Source organism: Bos grunniens, chromosome 7 (assembly GCF_055505025.1).
Source record: "Bos grunniens cultivar Pamir isolate PY7600 chromosome 7, Bosgru_T2T1.0, whole genome shotgun sequence".
In the NCBI taxonomy this organism is placed as follows: domain Eukaryota; kingdom Metazoa; phylum Chordata; class Mammalia; order Artiodactyla; family Bovidae; genus Bos; species Bos grunniens.
In genome coordinates, this window is record NC_141171.1 from 88,664,964 (window position 1) to 88,683,411 (window position 18,448).

The 18,448-nt window shown below is 38.7% G+C and overlaps 1 long non-coding RNA gene across 1 annotated transcript in view; it reads left to right on the top strand.

The window, feature by feature from the left end:
• Positions 1 to 17,384, top strand: part of LOC147369945 (uncharacterized) — an 84,511-nt gene extending 67,127 nt beyond the window's left edge. Inside the window, exon 2 of the long non-coding RNA XR_015168188.1 lies at positions 12,712 to 17,384. This is a non-coding gene — a long non-coding RNA (uncharacterized LOC147369945). The remainder of the gene's footprint in view (positions 1 to 12,711) is intronic.
• The last annotated feature ends 1,064 nt before the right edge of the window (positions 17,385 to 18,448 follow it).

The window sequence follows — 18,448 nt, forward strand, 5'->3', positions numbered from 1 at the left end:
TCTCCAGGCAAGAACACTGGAGTGGGTTACCATTTCTTTCTCCAATGCCTGAAAGTAAAAAGTGAAAGTGAAGTCGCTCAGTCATATCTTAGATTTGGTATAAAAAAGGCAAATGTTCTTAGACCCAAACTTTTCTAAAGTGCTTGGACTAAATACATTGGGTTTTTCTAATTGGTTATTTATAGAGTGGATATGAAGAAAAAGGCTTTGTAACAAAATTATTCATTATTTTTTTTCTTTTCTGGATAATTGTCCTTTGTACAGCAAGAACTATCAAAAAACAAAACTTGAGGTAAAACGAAAGAGGGAAAAAATTTGATTTAGCTGCAGTTGTCTGTTACTGCTGCAGGGACACAGCTCTTGCAAGATATATTTGTCTTAGCTAATTTCTCAATATTTTAATTGTGTTATTCATATTATTTATATGAATGAAAAAATGATCTATCTCTCCTAGAAAAACTATTATTTACAGCAAAATATTGTAATACCATTTTTCAGCTTTTATAAAACAGAATTATGCTTTACAGCAGTTTGTTTCAGTTACATGTCTAATTTATAGATCTCTTTGAAATATTTATGTTGCTTAATGAATAGATCACGGAAAGGTTTACTGAAACAACTTTCATTGGTTTTTAACTTCACATTTTGTTTTGAATGATCTCCAGTTACAGATTCATTTGTAAGTTTTGTTTTATAAAAGAATTTAATCATGGCATTTAACTTAATTCAGAATTCAGTTGAACTTATTCTATATTATGTGAAGAAAAAAGCACATTGACATGACAACTACAGTGTACAGAAGATTTTTAACTTAACTTATCCTCAGAATAAGTTCCAAATCTTTCTAGGTGCAGAAAGTGAGAGCTGGTAAGAAATTCCTCTGGATCATAAGGAACCAAAAAAAACCTTCCTGTACTTATGACGGTCATGTAGAAAATTTAGTATAGCACTCAGAAGACTATGAAATCTAGCACAGCATTTAGAAGAGAAATGGCATATCAGCCAAAAGATCTTATTTTCAATTTCATAATAGTAAAGAAAGCAGAATTCCAAACACACATAGCTGTACAACAACCAGGAAAAGAAAAAGGAACAGTTTCCTTCTCTCTCATGCATTTGTACATTTACCCAGTTTTTTTATGACTCAAAAGAAAAAGAAAAGCCTCATGGTAATTTTAGTTGCTGATCATAGTTTTAACTGCAGAGTGGTAGAAGGGTGTGGGGCCTGGGGGTGGATGGCATCTTGTGGTTGCCTTTACCACAGTCAGCTTGGGTGGGGGGGCGGGGTGCAGGATGGTGCATAGACCCTGGAAGCTAGCCAGTCGTGGCCATTAATTAACTTGAATGACTACGTTTCAGAATTTGTGAGGGACAAAGTACTTCAGCCTTCTGAGAAAATGAAGACTGCAAGTGAAAATCTTCTGTAGTTTTCCAATCAGCCCTTCAAGTATTCACATGTACAGGAATTTCAGCCCTGTCCTTGAAAGGGGGACGTTTTCTAAAAATTGAAAAGTGATTTGGTGATAGTGAAACTGTAATACGTAATAAATACTACATACGCATACTTTAAAAGGACCAAAAAGAGAAATGAAAAAATTCAACCTCTGACTCTAAGCAGATTGAGTGAATATTATCTTATAAGAAAGGAAATGAATTTGCAGAGGACTTTGAAGCAGACCTGGATTACAGAGTGTCTGACACCTCTCTTACGTAGGTAAATGAGGGAAAGGGAGTGATCAGGTAAATGAGGGAAGGAGTGATCCCAGTGACTGGGATTCCTGTTTATCATTCAAGGAAGGCCTTTCTCAGTTGAAAACACAATCATCTGGCAGAAGAGGGTGATGGTCTTGCTTTAAGACAACCAAATTCAATGTGATTGTTGCTGTTTTAAAATGTAGCATGGACTTAATACCTCAAGTGGAATGAATTACTTGGTATTATCTTTGTCTGTATTACTGCCTGCGAGTAGAAATGGTCTCTTAGGCAGGCTGATTGTAATATGAAAAGAGCAGTGCCAGAAATCTCAAACTATTAGGCTACTGATTAATTGATATGACTCCTGTTACATGAAGAAAAACTGTCAAAGTCAAGGCTACTTTGGCTGCCTTTCCAACTGTAAAAGTCATCAAAACAAATTATCTCATGACCAGATTACTACATAGATGTTTTCTAATGGTTACTGTTTTGTTTCCTTGACTTATTGTAGTTAAAAGCTTGCCAAATAGCTCCTTTTAAAAGCGTCTTGACATTTTCCTTACACTTGGGTGATTCTGTAATAGAGGTTCTGTGTAGATAGGTGCTTATCAACAAACGACCATTCTTTAGCTTATAGATCAGTACCAATGGGGGAAAAAAGGTTCTATTTCTTCTTTGTTTCGTTGGAAATTTTAACCAATGGGATATAACAAATACTTGATTAACCTGTAGCTCACGTCCTTATAGAGAAAGAAATCTCAGAGCAAAATAAAGGAAACCAGAAAATGTTTCAGGACCTTGAGGATAGTATTCCGACTGAGCGACTTCACTTTCACTTTTCACTTTCATGCATTGGAGAAGGAAATGGCAACCCACTCCAGTGTTCTTGCCTGGAGAATCCCAGGGACGGGGGAGCCTGGTGGGCTGCCGTCTATGGGGTCGCACAGAGTCGGACACGACTGAAGCGACTTAGCAGCAGTAGCAGCAGCAGCCATGGTGGGAGTAAAAGCTTGATGGTGGTGGAACGTTCTTCCAGGGGCCATGTTCTCGGAAAGTTGGTGAGAGAGGTGAAGAGAGTGAGATTAGTTTTCTTATGTGCAAAATCATAATTCTCAAACATGGATTTATTTTTCTATTTATTCCAAAATTTTTAATTTAATATTTACTTTGTACTAGTGATTCATAAGCAATATAATCCAGAGATGATTTAGACAAGATATAACTTGGAAAAACTCTCACTCTTGAGGGGGAATAAATAGTTATACATGATTCAATAAATATATTAGCTATGTGAATAAAGTAATAATTGATCAAATAAAGCAGTTTGAGGGAGGTGGGTGCATTTCAGACAATAGATAAAATAGAAGAGTATGTTGTACATCTCTAGAAGGATAAGAGAAGGGTCAGCCTCAGGGAGAGGCTGTGGGTGAGGAGTCTCACTCAATGTCATCTGAAAAGATGTCAAGGCTGGATTGCTAGGGTCTCATTTCTGAGGAGATTCAGTTGGCCCTAGAGGCAATTGGATACCATCAGAGAATTTTAGCTTTGAGTGGCATGGTTAGAGTTGTGTTTCAAGAAAATCCCTCCAGTAGCAGTATAGAATATGGGTGGAGGCTGGAACAGGGAATTCTGTTAGGAGGTTATGAAAGATGATGAGAGTCTTTGCCAGGCCAGATGGAGAAGCGTTGGAAAGAAATGAAAAGTTAAGAGTGAAATTATGGCGATAGACATAAAAAAATTAACTAATGCTTCTAGGGTAGAGTTGAGAGTAGAGCTAAAAGAAGGTCCCAAGGATTTTAGCAAAGAAATTGGATGGGTATGGTGACTAAATTTTTGCGTGTACAAACAGAAAACTCTCTTCAGATATGTATATGCCCTCTGTTTCCTCCAGCCTGGATTGTATCTCAAAGATATTCTAGAGCAGTATGTATTCTTTGGAAAATTTACTCTTAAATATGTTTGAAAGACAGTTGTCAAAAAAAAAAATGCAGGCAAGTTATTGGAATTACACTGCAGTTTATCAACTTTCTCCAGTCTCCAAATCAATTCTCTGTCTTGCTGTCTCACTCTGTTATTTTCTCTCACTCTCTGGGAAATATGACTATGAGTACTTAGTGGCACTGTGCCTTTTGTGTCAGGGAAAGATACATTTTCCTTGAGGATTTTAGATGCATTATGTGTCCTTAAGATGCTTTTGGGGAGAATAGAGCTGTGTAAACCTTATAATGTTCCATGTCAAATTATGAGTCAACAGGGCAGAATGTATTCTACAATTTATGGCTTCCTGTGAACATTAGAAAAAATCTCCCAAGTGAGGGTTTGGTGGTGGAGTGTGGGAATTTGCCTTGCCTTTTAGCAGGGATGTCAATGACTTTTAATCCAAGTTATCAGTTCAAAAGGAATAGAGGGCCATTTGCTATTCATTTTGCAAAGTGTGGACAGTGGTTTGATAAATGAAGAAGGCTTTGGATGATTTGAGCCAAAATCCTTTTCTACGTAACACCTTGTCCACTACAGAGACTGAAGAGAATGACATTTTAGATAAAGGAAAAATGTGCACTGGAAGCCTATCGATGGAACATTCTTTTGTGTATATTCTGGATCTAAATCTCTAATCGTGATCAGCTTAGGGAAGGAAGGAAGGAATCTGTAATCATGTAGGTCTAGGAAAGGGGAGAGGAAATGAAAGATGAGACAGCCACGATGAATGATATCGGCAGCATAGCAGTTAGTCTACTGATCACAGATTTTTACAGAAAAGCAGGATGTTTTAGTGAAAGTTATAAGTATAATGTCAACTTTATAGAAAAGAGTTAGAATAAACACACATACTGTCACACATTTCCCCACTACATCCCTTAAAGTCACTAAATTAAAGAGGACAATATGAGAGAAAGCAAGAATGAAACTTCCTATTCTTTTTTACACAGGAACTATTTTAAACACTAAAAGAAAATATGTCCAAAGAGTCACTATTCCAGGAAGCACTTGTAGAATGAATGTACTTAGTGATCTTCAGTTCAGTTCAGTTCAGTCGCTCAGTCGTGTCCAACTCTTTGCGACCCCATGAATTGCAGCATGCCAGGCCTCCCTGTCCATCACCAACTCCCGGAGTTCACTCAGACTCACGTCCATCGAGTCAGTGATGCCATCCAGCTATCTAATCCTTTGTCGTCCCCTTCTCCTCCTGCCCCCAGTCCCTCCAGAGTCTTTTCTAATGAGTCAACTCTTTGCATGAGGTGGCCAAAGTACTGGAGTTTCAGCTTTAGCATCATTCCTTCCAAAGAAATCCCAGGGCTGATCTCCTTCAGAATGGACTGGTTGGATCTCCTTGCAGTCCAAGGGACTCTCAAGAGTCTTCTCCAACACCACTATTCAAAAGCATCAATTCTTCAGCGCTCAGCTTTCTTCACAGTCCAACTCTCACATCCATACATGGCCACTGGAAAAAACATAGCTTTGACTAGACGGACCTTTTTTGGCAAAGTAATGTCTCTGCTTTTCAATGTGCTATCTAGGTTGGTCATAACTTTCCTTCCAAGGAGTAAGCGTCTTTTAATTTCATGGTTGCAGTCACCATCTGCAGTGATTTTGGAGCCCAGAAAAATAAAGTCTGACACTGTTTCTACTGTTTCCCCATCTATTTCCCATGAACTGGTGGGACTGGATGCCATGATCTTCGTTTTCTGAATGTTGAGCTTTAAGCCAACTTTTTCACTCTCCTTTTTCACTTTCATCAAGAGGCTCTTTAGTTCCTCTTCACTTTCTGCCATAAGGGTGGTATCATCTGCATATCTGAGGTTATTGATATTTCTCCCGGCAATCTTGATTCCAGCTGTGCTTCCTCCAGCCCAGGGTTTCTCATGATGTACTCTGCATATAAGTTAAATAAACAGGGTGACAATATACAGCCTTGACGTACTCCTTTTCCTATTTGGAAAATAGGAAACTTTCCATCAATGTGTAGATTAAAGTAGATTAAAATTGTAACTTCTGGGTGTCCTGGTATGCAGTTCTTAAAAAGCAGAGAATTGTGTGACAATTACAGTTCTTTAAACATTTATTCATTATTCTCAGATATTTAAAAAATTCATGTATGAGATAAAATACAGAGATAGCAGTACTGCTGGCTGTGTATGTATTTGACGTTGGTATATTGTGTGTGTGCATGTGTGAACCCTGAAGGAAGTCTGGGTATCTTTGCTAGTAGTTGTTATAGAGAGCAGTATAAAGCTGTCCATTATCCAGTCAATTAAAGAAGGATTCAAGAATGCTATAAAATAGGAATCAAATCCTTTGGGAATTGACATTAGACGTTGCTACTGTTTCCTAGAGGCCCCCACCTGTTTGGTGCTGCCTGTTCAAGGATTGCCCCTGAAAGCCATCAGAGAGAAGCAGCTACTGTGGAAGGGGATCATTCTTGGGCATTTCATACTAAGTACAGCCTTAGAATATATAAAACGAAATCGTGCAGAGTCTTTGCTCCTCTTTCTTGAATCAAGACAACTCCCTTAGGAGAGAGTCACTTAATATTTGGGTGGTATGGGGACATCAGGAGAGGGAGTGAGATGGTAATGTCGATGGTGACAATAACGATGTCATCGTGATTTTATTGCTTCTCACTTGGGAGAAAGAATAAATATTTCACATTAAGAGAGCCAGTGTGGGTAAAGCCAAGATAACTCAGTGTAAGAATTTAATTTTTTTATAGCAACAATAGCTCTGCCCTTAGATTCCTACTAGAGTGGTATAGCCTCCTGAAAAAAAAGAGGTTCATATTTACCTAGAGGGGGCTTCCCTTGTGGCTCAAATGATAAAGAACCTGCCTGCCCATGCAGGGGTTGCAGATTCGATCCCTGGGTTGGGAAGATCCCCTGGAGGAGGAAATGGCAGCCCACTCCAGTATTCTTATCTAGAGAATCCCACGGACAGAGGAGCCTGACCCTCTAAAATTCTAGATTCCTGCTAGAGTGGTACAGCCTGAAAAAAAAATGATAATGAATTTAATAGCGAGATACAGATTGACTCAGTGGGTCTTGCAAGATGAGAATGTGTAAGTGGAATTTGTAATTTGAGCTCTAGCTAAGAACAACCATTGGTTTAGAGGCAAGATTAACCTGTAGGTTATAGTACTTCTTTCCTGGCTGTTTAAGCCTGGGAAACCCACCTAGGCACAAGTCCTGCTGGTTCTCAAGAACAGCTACTAATATAAATAAAAGTCTAGGTACTCCTACTTTCCTCATCTCATCCGTGGCTCCCAAATCCAGTAGTCACTTTCTCATCAAATTGACCTCTCAGTGCCTTACTTCTGGTCTCTGATGTCATTGTTTAAAAAACCTCTTGAACTTTTCTTCTAGCTGTTTTTTTTTTTTTTTTTAACTTTACCTTTCCCATATGACCTTGGGTCTTTCCCCTTCTGTGATTCACTGTGAAGTACAGCTTCTCAGAAGCTAACCCTTGTCTCTGGCCATCTAATGAGCATCCAGATGGTTCGTTTTCAACCCTAGTAGGCAGTGAGTTGGAAACAGTATTTTATTCAGCATGGTCTAAAAGTATTTGAGTGGTGGAAACTAAACACATGAAAATTCAGCCATTTGTGAGAATCTCTGTGAAGGGACTTAATGATACATATGATCAATTTGAAAATTTGAGATTTCTAGAGATTCTGCTCACTGCATCACATAATTGCTGTACATTGAAACAAGCTATGAACAGTGTGTTTAATTTTGATTGCACTGTATTGTTTAATCCTGAGAGTCTAATATTTTTTAGGTGTTCTGGTTAAAAAAATATTAGAAGGTAATGAAATTAATAGCTTTAACTAAATGATTTAGGAGGACGGTGTCCTCTGGTAGGGACAGGGGGTAGTTATTGTGGCTGTTTAAACTCAAAGGTTAGATGACGGATAACAGGGCATTGTGTGGAGACTTTTGCAGTTCAGGCTCATGCTATCAAACTCTCTCAATGACACCAATATGCAGCTGATAAGGAACCTTAATGGACCTTTCATATCTGTGTGGTAACTAAGACATATACCATGTATGGTTATGAGATTGTTACCTATAAGACTTCATTCTGATAACTTAACTTCCTGTCAAGTGATATATTGCAGAAGCTGCTTCCAGCTTCTCATCTCTTTTACTACAAGATTTTCCATGAAAAATATCACAGTTTAAAAAATTCACAATTTAAGACTTTTAGGGTTATTTCAATGGAGGTTATATATCACTTTGTTGATTATTTTTATCCTATAGATTGTTTACAACACATATACATACCTAAAATGATCTTATAGACTATATATATATATATTATACAAATATTCTCTCTGTGTATGGGTGTGTGTGTGTGTGTGTATATAAATAATTAGGCACATGGGCTTCCCTGGTAGCTCAGAGGGTAAAAATCTGCCTTCAATGCAGGAGACCTGGGTTCAATCCCTGGGTCAGCAAGATAACCTGGAGCAGGGAATAGCTACCCATGTCAGTATTTTATATGCCTGATTGCTTTTATCAGGTCTTAGGGTTTCTCAGAAAAGTGATGATAGAGATTATGGAGGTTACCAGGACTCACATGTGAAACAAGCATTACCTTTAGGACAAATAGCTAGTATATTTTGAATGCGTTTGTACTGCTATTTTTCAAATATGTACATAAATATTTGTGGTTACAAAATACACATTTTAAAAAAAGGCAAATTGGGTTTTATTTTATTTTTTTATGATCTTCTTGTTCTAAATAATGGTCTGGTCAATTTGAGGCCAAATAAAAGGACATATAGAGAGTCCTAGGTGATTGAGTAAGTGTTTAGTTTGGCAAAGGCATTTCCACAAGATGTAAAGATGTAGTAGTAATGTGATACAAGCTCAAGAATTCTTGTATATCCTTTGATTAAATAGTTTTGGGAGCAAAATTCTTCTTCTATTTCTTTTGAATTTTAACTTGTGATTTTAAAAAATCATTTAATGAAAAATAAGGTGAAACATTGTTTAAGTCTTCTCTCTAAGTGCCAGCTCTCCGACCTTGAGAGTCACCTGGGACTCCTTTACCTCATACCCCACGTCCAGTTCATCAGCAAATTCTGTTGGAAATCCTGTATACCCAGTGCGTCTAGGCCACTCTTCTTCCTCACTTTTCTATGTCACTGGGCGCCTACCAGTTGGCCTGCTTCCATCCTTGCTGTGCCACAGCAGCCAGAGTGATTTTTTAACAACTTGCCTCACATATTCCAAAAGCATACATTGTATTAAAACTATTACTGGATTATTGTGTTTCTTATTATATTTTCTTATATATTACATTGTGCTTTTTTCCAATTAATGAACAATGTACTATTAAGGTCTTTTATCTTGTGGGTAGAGATGCTTGAATATTTTTGCCATGAGTCCTAGTATTGGAAACACTTGGGAACAACTGCTATAGTACTCAGAAATCCAAAGGAACCTGACTTTAGTGTTGGAATAGATTTATGAGCTATTACGTATCGTAGATTGAGAAATTTGCTTTTTTTTTGGTTATGGAATGACTATAAAGCCTTTACTTTCATAATAGTGTATATGTCCCATGACCTCTAAAGTCAAGCTGAAATAATTCATTTCTCCAGAAAAAATCTTACAAAGTAGATATACAAATAAAAAAATGCAATTAAAAGCTCAGCCTCTATTGAGTTACTTTAGAAATAAATGTTGGCTAAGAAACTGGTGCATTATAAGAAGCTGCTGGTCTGCACATGCAAAGGAAAAATTATTATATTAAAAATTAGAGTTTCTAAAACATTTGTTTCTCATCTGGCATCAAATAAAGTTTAACTGCAAGTTGTTTTATGTCATTTTCTCTTGGGGATATGTTTTCAAAATGATACACAGGAGGTTCATATGTACACACATCTCATTATTTCTCAGTAGGATTCATGTTTGTGCCACCTACTCATGATTGGAAGCGCATACTTTAATGTCTCTGATTTAGGCTTGTACTGGGCTTTTATAACAATATAATTCTTATTTTGCTACATGGTTCTGTAGGCTGTTTCAAAATGAGATTCCAAATTGCCAAAAAAACAAACCACCCAACCCCAAACCCTAATGACTCTCAACAGTTTCTTTGACATATTTAAGCAAAATATTCTGTTCCCTTCAACAAAAAGGCACAAAATTTTGGGTTTGGGTTCGAATTACATTTGGCCAGCAGCTGTTTATAAAATTGAGCAGCAGACAGTGCAATAAAAACAGATTATATGTGGATTCTATTTCTTTCCTGGACAGCCTGTCTTGTAAATATTTGCTTTTACCATCAGCATACGAGAGGAAAGCATTAGCCGCTCCCCACAACTTAGAAATGGCTTAAGAGAAATTGTAAAATAATCATGCAGGGACCCCCACAGAGTGCCCCTTTTGGTTTCTCTGGTTATTGTTATGAAAAATTATTGAAGAATTCACTGCATTTAGTGTTTAAAATAATCCTCTTCTGACCCTTTCTTAATGTGCTAAGCAGAAGGGCAAAATGAGCTCTGCTTCAGGTCTACAAGGTCTCTTGAATTTTTTTTTAATTGAGACCAAGTATTAATTATTAAGAGCAGAGTATCTGTTAATATGTATAATGCCATGAATCCTGAAAAAAAAAAAAGTGTTTTTGAAGTGTGATAGGGCAGCAACACTAAATCCTATTTCCCGGGATCTTCTGATTAGTTCAGATGTATCAGTGGCTTCCCATTGCTCTTTGGGATTTCATCCTTAACAGAGCTTTCCAGGCTGCTTCTCTTCCAGCTCTCCACATTCACTTGCTAGGGTACCTGCCTGTTTCTCACCCTCCACCCACGTAGGCTTCCTTGCAGTTGGTCCTCTTGCCAGAGCTGCTTTTCAACGTAGGACTAGTGCACAGGCCATCTCCTCCACTTGGAAGGCCTCCTGTGCTTCCTCCTTCCTCTTTCAGGCCTGCTCCTACCTTCTTAGTAGTTGTTGTTCAGTCACCCAGTCGTGTCCAACTCTTTGGGACCCCGTGGACTGCAGCACGCCAGGCGTCCTTGACCCTCACCATCTCCAAGAGTTTGCCCAAATTCATGTCCATTGTATTGGTGATCAGAGAAGGCGATGGCACCCCACTCCAGTACTCTTGCCTGGAAAATCCCATGGACGGAGGAGCCTGGTAGGCTACAGTCCATGGGGTTGCAAAGAGTCGGACACGACTGAGCGACTTCACTTTCACTTTTCACTTTCATGCATTGGAGAAGGAAATGGCAACCCACTCCAGTGTTCTTGCCTGGAGAATCCCAGGGACGGGGAGCCTGGTGGGCTGCTGTCTATGGGGTCACACAGAGTCGGACACGACTGAAGCGACTTAGCAGCAGCAGCAGCAGCATTGGTGATGCCATCCAGCCATCTCATCCCCTGTCATGCTCTTCTCTTTCATCTTTCTCAGCATCAGTGCCTTTTCCAATGAGTCAGTTCTTCCCATCAGGTAGCCAAAGTATTGGAGCTTCAGCGTCAGTCCTTCCAGTGAATATTCAGGGCTGATTTCCTTTACGACTGACTGGTTGGATCTCCTTGCAGTCCAAAGGACTCTCAAGAATCTTCTCCAGCACCACAGTTTGAAAGCATCAATTCTTCGGTGCTCTGCGTTCTTTATGGTCCAGCTCTCACAGCCATACGTAACTACTGAAAAGATCATAGCCTTGACTATATGGACTTTGTTTGGCAAAGTGATGTCTTTGCTTTTTAACACAATGTCTAGGTTTGTCATAGCTTTCTTGCCAAGAAGCAGTCATCTTCTAATTTCAAGACTGCAGTCACCATCCGCAGTGATTTTGGAACCCAAGAAGAGGAAATCTGTCACTGCTCCTGCCTTTACCCCTTGTATTTGCCGTGAAGTATCAGAACTCTCCAGTATGACTCATCCGTCTTGGGTGGCCCTGCATGGTGTGGCTCATAGCTTCATTGAGTTATGAAAGCTTCCTCTCCACGACAAGGCAGTGATCCATGAAGGGGAGTGCCTTCCTTAGTCTCCCACATTACTCTCCTCTCATCACCATGCACTTCTTTTGCAGTACTTATCATAACTGTAATACGTGGTCACCATATTTCTTTGCCAATATACAAGGCTAGGAACTTTGTTCACCATGATAATATACCAGCAGCATACCTGCACATGGAAGTCTCCCAATATGCTGAATGACTAAAAGGACTCCCGGTCTACCACTTCTTTTTCCAGACCCCAGGAAACTTAACAAAAACAAGTCTTACTTTCTGATCAACTTTTTCCTTCCTTGCAACTCAGACTTCATCAAGGTATTGTTGGATTTGTACTAGCCATTGTATTTATCTACCCAGGATATACAAGAGCAATATATTGCTGCTTTATGATGCCTAGAAATGTGTCTTGTCTAACAAAGTTGGCATACAACCATCAAATATTTTCTATTCTGCTTCAGTATTTCCTTTTGTTTCAAATAAGCATAAATGTGCTGGGCCAGCCAATATGGATGGGTCATGGCGGAGAGTTCTGACAAATTGTGGTCCACTGGCGAAGGGAATGGCATACCACTTGAGTATTCTTGTCTCAAGAAGCCCATGAATAGTATGAAAAGGCAAAAAGATATGACACCAGAAGATGAGCCCTGCCCCACCCAGGTTAGTAGGTGTTCAATATGCTACTGGAGAAGAGCAGAATGAAGAGGGTGGGGCAAAGCGGGAATAACTCTCAGTTGTAGATGTGTCTGGTGGTAAAAATTAATAAATAAATAGATGAGTCCTAAGCTGTAAAGAATATTGCATAGGAACCTGGAATGTTAGGTCCATGAATCAAGGTAAATTGGACATGGTCAAACAGGAGATGGCAAGAGTGACTCGGCATTTTAGGAATCAGTGAACTAAAATGGTTGAAATGGGTGAATTTAATTCAGATGATCATTATATCTACTACTATGGACAAGAATCCCTTAGAAAAAGTGGAGCAGCCCTTAGTAGTTGACAAGAGTCTGAAATGCATCTCAAAAATGACAAAATGATCTCGGTTCCTTTCCAGGGCAAACCATTCAGTATCACGGTAATCCGTGTCTATGCTCCAACCACTAATACCAAAGAAGCTGAAGTCGAATGGTTCTATGAAGACCTATAAGACCTTCTAGATTAACACCAAGAAAAGATGTCCTTTTCACCATAGGGGATTGGAGTGCAAAAGTAGGAAGTCAAGAGACACCTGGAGTAACAGGCAAGTTTGACCTTGGAGTACAAAATGAAGCAGGGCAAAAGCTAACAGATTTTTGCCAAGAGAACACACTGGTCATAGCAAACACTCTGTTCCAACAACATAAGAGATGACTCTACACATGGACATCACCAAATGGTCAATATCAAAATCAGATTGATTATATTCTCTGCAGCTAAAGATGGAAAGGCTGTATACAGTCAGCAAAAACAAGACCTGGAGCTGACTGTGGCTCAAATCATGAGCTCCTTATTGCAAAATTCAGGCTTAAATTGTAGGAAGTAGGGAAAACCCACTAGACCATTCAGGTATGACCTAAATCAAATCCCTTATGATTATACAGTGGAAGTGAGAAATAGATTCAAGGGATTAGCTCTGGTAGACAAGAGTGCCTGAAGAACTATGGATGGAGGTTCATAACATTGTACAGGAAGCTGTGACCAAAACCATACTCAAGAAAAAGAAATGCAGGAAGGCAAAGTGGTTGTCTGAGGAGGCCTTACATATACCTAAGAAAAGAAGAGTGAAAGGTAAAGGATACCCAACTGAATGCAGAGTTCCAGAGAATAGAAAGGAGAGATAAGAAAGCTGTCTTAAATGAACAATGTGAAGAAATTCAGGAAAACTGTGGAATGTGAAAGACTAGAGATTTCTTCAAGAAAATTGGGGATACCAAGGGAACATTTCATGCACAGTTGGGCACAATTTAGGACAGAAATGGAAAGGACCTAACTGAAGTAGGAGAGATTAAGAAGAAGTGACAAATATACCCAGAAGAACTATACAAAAAAAAAGTCTTAATGACCCAGATTACTGTGATGATATGATCATTCACCTAGATCCAGACATCCTGGAGTGTGAAGTGAAGTGGACCTTAGGAAGCATTACCATGAACAAAGCTGGTGAAGGTGATGGAATTGCAACTGATCTATTTAAAATCCTAAAAGATGATGCTGTTAAAATGCTGTACTCAATATGTCCACAAATTTGGAAAACTCAGCAGTGGTAACAGGACTGGAAAATGTCAGTTTTCATTCCAGTTCCAAAGAAAGTCAATGCCAAAGAATGTTCAAGCTACCATACAGTTGTGCTCATTTCACATGCTAGCCAGGTAATGCTCAAAATCCTTGAAGCTAGGCTTCAACAGTATGTGAACCAAGGACTTCCAGAGGTATAGGCTGGATTTAGAAAAGGCAGAGGAACCAGAGATCAAATTGCCAGCATCCATTGGATCATAGAAAAAGCAAAGAAATTAAAAAAAAAAAATCTACTTCATGGATTATGCTAAAGCATTTGACTGTGTGGATCACAACAAACTGTGAAAAATTCTTAAAGAGATGGGATTACCAGATCACCTTACCTGTCTCTTGAGAAACCTTTATGCAGGACAGGAAACAGCAGAACTGGACATGAAACAATGGACTGGTCCAAAATTGGGAAGTAGTATGGCTTATTTAACTTCTATGCAGAGTACACCATGTGAAATGCTAGGCTTGATAAATCACAAGGTGGAATTAAGATTGCCTGGAGAAATATTAACAACCTCAGATATGTAGATGTTACTACTCTATGGCAGAAAGCGAAGATGAACAAAGAGCCTTTTGTTGATGGTGAAAGAGGAGAGTGAAAAAGCTGGCTTAAAACTCAACATACAAGAAACTAAGATTACAGTATCCAGTCCCATCACTTCATGGAAACTAGATGGGGAAAAATGGAAACAGTGACAGACTTTATTTTCTTGGGCTCCAAAATCACTGTGGATGGTGACTGCAGCCACAAAATTGAAATACGCTTCCTCCTTGGAAGAAAAGCCATGACAAACCTAAATAGCATATCAAAAAGCAGAGATATCACTTTTCCAACAAAGGCCCGTTTAGTCAAAACTATGGTTTTTCCGGTAGTCATGTATGGATGTGAGAGTTGGGTCATAAAGACGGCTGAACTCTGAAGAACTGATATTTTTGAACTGTGGTGTTGGTGAAGACTCTTGAGAGTACTTGGGAGGAGATCCAACCAGTCCATCCTAAAGGAAATCAGTCCTGAATATACATTGGAAGGACTGATGCTGAAGCTGAAACTCCAATATTGTGGCCACCTGATGCTAAGGGTTGACTCATTGGAAAAGACCCTGATGCCGGAGAAGATTGAGGGCAGGAGAAGAAGGAAGTGACAGAGGAATGAGATGGTTGGATGGCGTCACCAACTCAATGGACAGGGAAGCCCGGTATACTGCAGTCCATGGATTTGCAAAGGGTCAGACACGACTTAGAGACTGAACAACGACAGCCATAAGCACTCGCCTCTGAGGATCATTTTTTCTCAAGGTGATTTGGCAAACAGTGATTCTGTGGTGACAGGAACCCTGCCTCATTTTTTAAAAAGCCTTCATTTGTTTCTCGAATAGCTATGTTGTACTAAATCCTCAGGGCTTCAAGGGACTCTCAGCCAGCTAGAAACCAGTGATTACAACCTGATATTGTGCAAATGCTATCAGAAACGTTCTGTCAGTCCACTTCTCCTAAGTACTTACCTTGGTTGGTTAGCAAAGGCCATCTATTTAAAATAAATAAAGTGAAATGAAGCACTAATGCAGTGATCTAATCTAGTTAAGAGAGATTACCTAAGTAGTCATTATTTTGGAAAGGGCTCCTTCTCTTCTGGCTTAGACTGGACTTGCATTTCCACATGTCACTCTGTTAGTCTTCCTCATCATTGTCACTGCACTTATCAGCATGGTCCTAGCACTTCTATCTTATCTCTTACCTTCCCCTCCCTGTCCTAATCTATTTGGAACCACTGCTCTGGCCCTAGAGTGGACAGAGTCCTTGCTTTTCTGACACCAGCTGGATACAGTCAAGGGAGTCAAGGGAGCAGAACAGGAGCTCTTTGAGTTTCTCACTTTGGAGAAGGCTCTTGGAAACTTCCCAAGTCCCAATTTGCAGGTTATTGTAAATTCCTTGTTTTGTCAAAGGGACCAGTCACAAACGCAGGGACAAAATTGTCCTTCAAGGTACTTGCAAAAATAAACATGGGCTGATACATTTTTTTTGGCTAAGTAAACTAAAACATCTTTAATTTCATATTCTAAGCAATAGGACCCCCCCGCCCCCCACTGAAGAATTATAAATGAGGTCCAATGGACTGTCATTAAATCATGCTGACCTTTAGAGATAAAAAATTCTTTTATTGTCTGATTTAGTTTTCACATTGTTTCTGTGCTTGCAGAAAATGGAAACAAAGCTGTTGTTATGTTTAGAAAATTTCAAGATGGCCACTGTCATCTAAATTAGAATTTTGGCTTGTTTCCAGTTTGTGTAGAGTCCTGGCCCTTTCTATAATAACAATAATAACAAATGCAAACCTAAAACAGTTTTGGTCTTGAGTTTGCATTCCATCCATCTTCTTTGAAATGTTAAAACATCTGGTTTTAAGAAAAAAAAAAATCAACTTCAACATGTTTAGAGAGAAAAAGGCAGCCCACAAAATAAATCAGGGTCAAGCGTTGTTATTTCACGGGTAATTATAAAGCAGTCCAATTTATTAGTAAAGCTTGCATCATGCTTACTTATAGCCACAACCATTGTAATTGTTTTTAGACTCTCATTGGAAAGTGGCTGAATTACAGGGTTTAGGAATATATGGGGCCAACGATCGTGGCAAAGAACACCATGTGGTCTTGTCATACCTTTCTTTGCTAAGTTTCCATCTTGCAAGTGAAATTGTGTCTTTGTTTAGTTCATTTTCCCAATTAATTCATGAATTTTTACCAACAGTTACTTGGAAACAAAAAGACGCCCACAATAAATTATTGAAAAGAAAATGCTTGCGAGTTTAATTGAAGAGCAGATGGTTGGCTCAAAGGGTCTTCTTACTGTATTTCAATAGCACAGCAAGGAAGAGGGGGACAGGTTGCAGTGGCCCTGCTACGCTAACACAAACAACTTGGAGGGTGAGGCTCAGCATTTCAAGAAAGCCAACTAGGAATGCTTAGGGACTTTAATTACAGTTCAAGAAGACTCTTCAGCCTCTCTTTTCAAGCAGAAGGTCTGACAAGGTATATTTAAACAAATCTTGAAGAGAACATAAACCCTGCTCAGAACATGGAGTCCAAAGGTTTTAGACCTGGCAATACCAAGACTTAAAGCAAAATCAGCTTCAATTTTTCTCTGACATCATTACAAACTAATGGTAGTTTTATACCAATTGCTGAATGTCTGCATCTCCAAAGAACCAGAAATCTCAGTTTTAATGGACTCTGAAATAGGTTCATCTCCTAGTGTTCTATGGTGGTTTCTTCTCCTGGCTTTGCCAGATCACCTAGATTAAGGATCTTGATTGAAGACTGATACCCAAATAAAACAGAATTGGCTTCATTGTGAAATTCAGTAATTCAATTAGGAAACCACATTGAATGGTTTCCTCTTCGGGAAATTTGTGTATGTGTGTATGTGTACTGTTTAACCTTTTTTTCCTCTGTCAAATGCATGAAACCAAACATCAAATACAATTTAGTCCTGCTGTTATTAAAAAAAAAAAAAAAAAGAATTTAGACAGTGATGCAAATATTTGGATAGGAATTAGACCATTTGGTAAGATTGAAAAAACAAACCAAACCTGGGTGTATTGTCCAACTCCAAACTTCTGCTTCTATTAGAATAAATTATCTGACATTTATCTGGATAATTGCCAAAAAATCTGCAAGTGAGTAAAATTTGGATACTACAAATTCTTTAAAAATTTGTATAGTTTTACTTCTGGGTGTGGTTTCTGATCATCAGCCAGCACCTACATATTCTTACTTCATTTATAATTAAAACAAAGTTGGCTAACTCACTTCCTGCATTGCAGTAATTTATACATTGTGATTAGAAGGAAAAACCTGCATGAGATAGGAATGTCAGTAGCAAAAAGAAGTGACAGTTGACAACAAGGAAAATGACAGAAAAGCTCTTAAAGAACTCAAAAGACATTGTAAACTAGATCTGTTTAATGTGGGATCAAAGGCTATACACCCTAAGGCTATTTATTATTTCTCAAACATCCCTGATAATAAGAATCACCAGGGAGACTTGTTTAAACACTCAGCTTTTCCAGTTCTCTTGGAGAATTCAGTGTGTCTGGGATAGGACCCAGGAATCCGTATTTAACAAATAATGCAAACAGTGTTTTGTAAACACTGCTTCAAAAGTATCTGAGCTTATATAAGAGATAGCCCTAGGACCTTAAGAAGAGGCTTAATCATATGCTTCATTCTCTGTTTAAATGGTTAAAGGATAGTTTAACCATGTTATTTAAGTATTTCTATGAACAAAGGGAGGGTAAGTTTTAGTAGGTGTAAGATTCACTTCTTTGTTATTGATCATTCCTTGACAAATTGCTTATTGAGACAAGTGTATAGAGAGCCATCCTTAGTGAAGAACCTGTGGGGATTGTGAATGACATGATTTGGATTAAGCTTGAGCTCCTCATAAATAGCATTCTTCATCATTATCATCATCAAGGAGAAAACAGGCACTTCTAGAAATCATATTTCATTATTTTAGTTGGAATTTCA